The sequence below is a fragment of the Manis javanica genome, chromosome 16 (genome assembly GCF_040802235.1).
Source record: "Manis javanica isolate MJ-LG chromosome 16, MJ_LKY, whole genome shotgun sequence".
Taxonomy (NCBI): domain Eukaryota; kingdom Metazoa; phylum Chordata; class Mammalia; order Pholidota; family Manidae; genus Manis; species Manis javanica.
In genome coordinates this window covers 69,087,245-69,094,649 of record NC_133171.1, presented here as the reverse complement: position 1 = coordinate 69,094,649, position 7,405 = coordinate 69,087,245, and positions in this window count along the sequence as shown.

Genomic DNA, 7,405 nt, shown 5'->3' with positions numbered 1-7,405 from the left:
CCCCATAGCAAGGTCTTCCCCAGCAGCCCACCGCGGCACCTTCTCCTGGCCCTGCTCCCACCCCGGGCCCCCTCAGGCTGCAGGCTGCCCTTCAGGGACATTTCCTTCTGCTTCTTTCCCAAGGTTTCCTTCTTGTTCATTTCAATTAGATGTTACCTTCTGGGAAAAGTGAAGGAACCGGAGAAGTGCTCTCCTGAGGTGTGATTTGTCCAGATGCCTTGCTCCACGTGGGTGGCCCTGGTGCTTTCGTCAGTGATGAGAGGGACACGCTGCACAACTGTGATGGTCAGGCAACTTCCTGGGCACTGAAACAAACCAACACACAAAATTCTGGCCTGGAAAGATTCTGAAGGTCAAGAGGCATCTCACTGGGTACTGAAGCAGACCAAACCAAACCAAACCAAACCAAACCCAGAAATGAATAAAAGCACACAAATTCCTGGTCTGGAAATATCTTTTAGGTCAAGAGGCATCTCATGCACTATTGTTCTCCCAGAGCCTGGCCAGGTACCTGTTATGCAGAAAGTGCTTAATAGATATTTCTTATATCAATGAATGAATAAAGGGATGAATCTTCCATTCACAGAGAAATACAGGTATGATGAGGGACAGAGTATTAAGAAGCAGGGTCAGTGGGCTATTGATCAATGGAGGTACTCCTGAGTGTCTAGGAGGGGCTGAAACTGGACTAGGGCTTCCTTCTGTGTCTGCAGGACTTCCTGGGGCTCAGAGGTGGGGTCTCAGAAGTAGGGAGGCTTGAGGTCTGACTGGGAGGTCATAAAGCTGGGAAAATGTCATTCACAACCCTGTGTTTCTCACTCCCAGTGGCTTACAGCTGCCAGCCCAAGTCAGGATTCCCCTGCCCTTCTCCAGATGCAAGGGCACGGGGCTGAAAGGAGGACAGCCCACCTCCAAAGCAGAGGGGAACAGCCTGGGGCATGCAGTAGCTTTGTGCTGTAGTCATCAGGCTACGTCCAAGGTCAGCCCACAGGTTATGGCTATGAGCTCAGCCTTCCAGGTCTCTGGATATCCTCATTACTGCAGGGAAGAGGCCACATCTAGCGATCTTGCTTCATGGCCAACAGCGCCCCAGATCCTCCTCAATTTCAAAGGTGGTAATAGGAAGCAAGAGGCTCAGTCTCTCCAAAGTCCTGTGATGCTCAGCGGTGCCTTTAGCAGAACACCACCCACCCCATCCAGTCTCACCCGTGGAGCCCTGGGTCGGGCACAGACTAGGGTACCTGCTTCAAAGCTCAGGCATATCTGAAGGGCTGGAAGACTGGGGGGGGGGGTTGCGTTGACCAAGGGAATCCGGGGCGCGAATGGGATAGGAGGTCAACCCTGTGTTATATTTGTTAGGGTCCAGGACTCCAGGGTTTCCCAGAGAACAAGACACACAGACATGGAGATGAAAATCCAAGCAAAGTCTTTATTCAGCCAGCAAGCTGGGGTCGACAGCACCTCCCCTGACACGCAGGCTGAGTCTGAGCTGCCGACCCCCAAGCAACTTTAGGTATGGTTTATATGGGATTTCTACAGTCATTGCACCAGAGTCTGCACATTACCCCAACCAATGAATTTGAAACACATTCTATACTTTGGCCAATAAAATTGGAACAGGGATACACCAGGTGCCTGACCTTTGCACAAGCATTCCTATGTGACTTATCACGAGTTTCGACCCCAGGGGGGTCTTTTACTTCTAATTATCTAACTTAGGGCAGGGTCCAGGAATGTTAGCCGCACGTAGTTTCTACAAAAACTGGGTGGCTCAGCCCTGTTCCCTGCATTCCTCTACATTCCCCCCTTTTCTTGATTAAACTGAGGAATCTTCCACAGCAGCATCCAGGGCCTGATATCTCTGTCGAAGGACCAGAAGTTGGACGGCGTTAACCCTTTCCCGCACAAACCTAAGCAGCCTATTTACTGTGCAAGGACCAATTGTAAGCAATAACAGCAGGATAACCAGTGGCCCTGTAACAGCCGAGAGTAGGGTAGCGAACCAAGGTTTGTATTTGAACCAAGAGTCAAACCAGCTTTCGCTACTGTCATATTCTTTATGCCTCTTCTCTAGATCTTTCTTTAGTTTGGCCAGGGAATCTCTGACTGCACCTGTTTTGTCTACATAGAAGCAACACTCTTCCTTTAAGGCCGCGCACAGTCCACCTTCTTTTTTTTTTTAAGAACAGGAGGTCCAGGCCCCTTCTGTTTTGTAGGACCACCTCAGCTAAGGAGGTAAGAGATTGTTCCAAGTCTGATATTGTCTGTCGAAGTTGTTCTAGGTCCCTGTCGACAGCCCGCCTCAGACCTGTGAGTCCCTGTTCTCGAGTTACAAGGGCTGCGACCCCTGTGCCAGCCCCTGCCATCCCTAGGGCAAAAAGGGCCCCAATGGTCAAGGCGGTAATAACTTCCCTTTTTTCCCTGTGGGGGTTTGGCCATTCTTCTCAATAAGAAAGGAGGGTCTCATGAGAACGATATACTAGGCGTGGTAGAATGGCCACAAGTACACAAAACTCACTGTTAGCATTAAACACAGAGGTGGATATGGCCGGGGTGAGGCCTGTCTTTAAACAGAGCCACCAACCTGAGGGTATAATCCCCTTGTCCTGCTTCCATGTATTGTACGCGTAGGATGAGCATAACTGGCTCCGGCCTATCGGGACTGAGCTTACACATGTTCCTGCAACTGAGACCTGAGCAATTGTAAGTCCCCTCGGCCCCCTGTCCCAATAAGTGGGATAGGAATCGTTAATGGTGTAGGAGCCATTTATCCCAATTGCCTCATAGAAGGGGGGTGAACCTGGATAGCATAACCAACAGGAATCAGTGAAGGAGGGAGTGGTGCGGTTCAGAGTCTCTGCAAATGACTGCACCATTTCCCATAAGGGGTTACCTAACCCGGAGAGACCCGAACCCGGTTTTCTTGCAGGCCCTGGAATCAGCTTCACTGATGTAGCTTCCTCGAGAGTCCATACAAAGGCACTTATCAGCAGGATCCCCTTCATCTTTGGCTTAGGTGTATTTTCAGGGGATTCACAGGATGCTGCTGCACTTTCCACTCTTCCTCGTGATCACCCGGGTTTTTGTGAGGCAGGATTTTCCGAACATGGGTGTGATGCACCCAAGGAGTGATACCGTCAACCTTGAGAGCAGTGGGGGTGGTAAACAATACAATGTAAGGTCCCTTCCACCTGGGTTCAAGAGTCCTTACTTGGTGTCTTTTGACCCATACCATATCCCCTGGGACTATGCCATGTTCCGGGCTCGGAATATTCCCGCCCTTGTAATATGCTCTGATCAGGGGCCAGATTTCCTGCTGCACTTTGGCAAGAGCCTGCAACACATTCAGATAGTCAGGGGCCGGGTTCTCTGCACTGGGAAGCTGCACTCACCGAATTATGGGTGGAGGAGCCCCGTACATTATCTCAAATGGAGTTAAACCATGTACATAGGGGGAGTTCCGAGCGCGGGAGATGGCTAAGGGAAGGAGGGTCACCCAGTCCCCGCCAGTCTCCAATACCAATTTAGAAAGGGTCTCCTTTAGGGTCCGATTCATTCTTTCTACCTGCCCAGAGCTTTGTGGGTTATAAGCACAGTGTAACTTCCAATTTATTCCCAAAGCTCGGGCTAATCCTTGCAGGATTTTGCTTACGAAAGCTGGGCCGTTATCGGAACCTATAGCTTCAGGGACCCCATACCTGGGGATGATTTCCTCAATTAATCTTTTTGCTACTACCTGGCTAGTCTCATGCTTGGTTGGAAAAGCCTCCACCCACCCAGAGAAGGTATCTACCATAACCAGCAAATACTTATATCCATACTTTCCTGGTTTTACTTCGGTGAAGTCTATTTCCCAGTTCCTCCCTGGAGCCCCCCCCTTTCCCGGGTACCTGCCAGGTGCAGCCCTCTTGGGGCTGGTCTTAGCATTGCACAGCTACCACATTCTTTTGTGATCTGATGAGCTGCCTCATTTTGGTGGGGAAACACCAACTGCACAGACTGAAAAAGGCTGAGCAGCTTTTTCCAGCCTAGATGGGTGGACTTATGCAGATTAGCAAGCATGCACTGTCCTAATGCTTCTGGCAGGATCAACCTACCTTCTTGGTCTCTATTCCAGTTTCCCTCCCCAGACACTTCTCCCGATACTTGTTTCCTAATCCACTCAAGATCCTGGGGGGAATACTCAGGTTTGGGTGGCAAGGCGGGCAGTTCAGGTATGGGTATTTCGAGGGCTGCAAGTACAAGGGAGTCCGAGAGGGCTGCCCTCTTAGCTTCCGCATCAGCATGGCAGTTGCCGATGGCCTCAGGTGTCTTCCTTGATTGGTGGCCCAGTACATGTATAACTGCTACCGCTTTGGGTTTTTCGACAGCAGTTAGTAGTCTTTGGACTTCTTGCAGATTCCTCAGTCCCTTCCCTTCCGCGGAACGGAATCCTCTTTCTCGGTAGATGCCACCGTGGACATGGACAGTGCCAAAGGCATATCTGCTATCTGTGTAAATGTTGGCCCGCTTGCCTTCTGCTCTTTCCAGGGCCTCAGTGAGAGCAATAAGTCCCGCCTTCTGTGCTGAGGTGCCAGGGGGCAGAGCTGCGCTCCAGACAACTTCCCCTTCGTGGGTTACTACTGCTGCCCCTGCTCTCCTGACCCCCTCCTGCACAAAGCTGCTCCCATCTGTATACCAATTTAGCTCACAGTTTGGTAACGGTGTGTCTTTCAGGTCTGCTCACACCTGGATAATTTCGGAAAGGATGTCTCTACAGTCATGGGTGGGGGTCAACAGATCTGGGTCCGGCAGAAGGGTGGCAGGATTTAGGGTTACCAGGTCAGAGAAGGTGATTCGTGGAGAATCTAGTAGGAACCCTTGGTAGTGGGTGAGTCTTGTGTTCGTCATCCATTTTCCTGGAGGATGCCTGAGGATCCCCTCTACGGTATATGGGGCTGTTACTCTCAGGTTCTGGCCAAAAGTCAGCTTGTCTGCCTCCTTTACCAGTAGAGCGATAGCTGCTAGGATACACAGACAAGGTGGCCACCTGGAGGCCACTGGGTCTAGCCGCTTGGACAAATAGGCCACAGGTCTTTACCACGAGCCCAGCTGCTGAGCCAGGACTCCTTTAGCCACTCCCTTCTTTTCATCTATAAACAGGATAAAGGGTTTTTCTGGGTCTGGCAGAGATAGGGCGGGGGCCCAGAGGAGAGCTTCTTTAAGTCTGTCAAAAGCCTCTTGTTCCTGAGTCCATTGCCAGCCCGGCCCTTCTTTGGTCGCTTCATATAGCCTGACCGCTGCGTACCCTGGAATCCAGAGCCTGCAAAACCCGGCAGAGCCAAGAAATTCCCTCACTCCCCGGGGTGAGGAAGGGACGGGGATAGTCAGGATAGTTTGTTTCATGGCCTGCGTTAGCCACCTGGCCCCATTAGATATTTTGTACCCCAAGTAGACCACTGACCTCTGACAGATGTGGGCTTTCTTGGCGCTGGCTCGAAATCCCAGTTCGCCCAGTTCAGCCAGCAAGTTCCCCGTGGCTTCTTCGCACTCCTCATGGGTTTCTGTGGCCAGCAACAGGTCATCCACATACTGCAGCAGTGTCACACGGGGGTGGCTCCTGCGAAAGGGCTCCAGGTCCTGGCTTAGGGCTTCATTGAATAAGGTGGGAGAGTTCTTGAAGCCCTGTGGTAGTCTAGTCCAGGTAAGCTGCCCTTTTCTTCCCCACCCCCCGGCTCTTGCCACTCAGAGGCAAACAAAGGCTGACTAACTTCAGAGAGTGGGATACTAAAGAAGGTGTCTTTCAGGTCCAGAGTAGTATACCACACATGCGTAGGTGGCAGGTGGCTGAGTAGGGTGTAAGGGTTGGGCACTGTAGGATGGATGTCTTCTACCCTCTCATTGACCTTTCGCAAGTCCTGCACCGGTCTGTAATCTCTACTGCCAGGCTTCCTCACTGGAAGCAGGGGTGTATTCCATGCAGATTGGCAGGTTTTAAGGATTCCTGTCTCCAACAGTCTATAGATATGGGGTGCTATCCCTTTCCTAGCCTCTTCTGGCATTGGATATTGCTGGACCCGGATGGGTAGAGCTGCGGCTTTGAGTTGAACAAGAACTGGGGATAGATGTTTAGCGAGACCAATTCCTCCGGTCTCAGCCCATGTGGAAGGGAACCTCTGCAACCAAGAGTCCATTTCTCCCTGGCCCCTCGTTTCTTGATCCGCCTGAAACAGACGATGTTCGTCGGCCAGGGACAGAGTTAACACATGCGCCAGTTGTAGGGGCTGCCCTTGTTTGTCCATGATTTTTATCCCTTCGGGTTCAAAATGAATGCACACCCCAACCTTGGTTAGTAAGTCTCTACCTAACAACGGTGCGGGGCTCTCAGGTATGACCAGAAATGAGTGAGAGACCTGATGCCTTCCTAGGTCCACTTTTCTGCTAGTGGTCCAGGCATTTCTTGGACCCTGTCGCTCCCTGGACTATACTTGTGCGTCCTGGGTTCAGGGGACCTTGGGCCTGGTTGAGAACTGAATATTGTGCGCCAGTATCTACCATGAACCCAATGGGAGTCCCCTCCATGCACAGGGGTTACCCAGGACTCGGGGAGGGGTGCCAAGCCCTGTCCCCGTCAATCCTCCTCTCCTAGATGCAGGGTTTTAATGGGGTTCCCTCCTCCTTGTTCCCCCCTTTGGGGGCACTCCCTCTTCCAATGTCCATCTCTCTTACACACGGTGCATTGATCTTGTCCTAGTCGGGATTGGCGGGGTCCTGTTCCTCGAGGTGGCCTAGGGCCCTCCTTCACCCCGGCCAGGAATATCCTGGCCATCTCCTCCCTCTGCTTCTTGTTCTCCCTCTTCTGAAATTCTCTGTCTTCCTTCCTATTTTTCTCCTGCATTACCCATTTCTCTTTCCTCAGCCTTTCCTCTCTATCCTCTGGAGTTTCCCTAGCATTAAAGACCTTCTCCGCCTGCTGCAGCAGTTCCCTAATAGAGATCTCCCCCAGGTCCTCCCGCTTGTGGAGTTTTCTCCGGATATCGGGGGCTGCCTGGTTGATGAATGAGAGGACTACAGCTGATCTGTGTTCCTCTGCTTCCGGGTTTATGGGGGTGTACTGCCGGTAAGCATCAAACAGCCTTTCCAGATACGCGGCTGGGCTTTCCATTTCCCCCTGCACAATAGTTTTTACCTTAGCCAGGTTAGTGGGCCGTCTGGGGGCCGCCCGGAGACAGGTCATCAGAGTCTGGCGGTAGACCCGGAGACGCTCCCTACCTTCTGCAGTCCCGAAGTCCCAATCCGGGCACGTAAGTGGGAATGCCTCGTCGATGATGGGCTGGAGGGTAGTGGGTCTTCCATTCTCTCCAAGGACATTTCTCCTGGCCTCATTGAGGATACGCTCTTGCTCTTCCTTCGTGAAGAGAGTGCG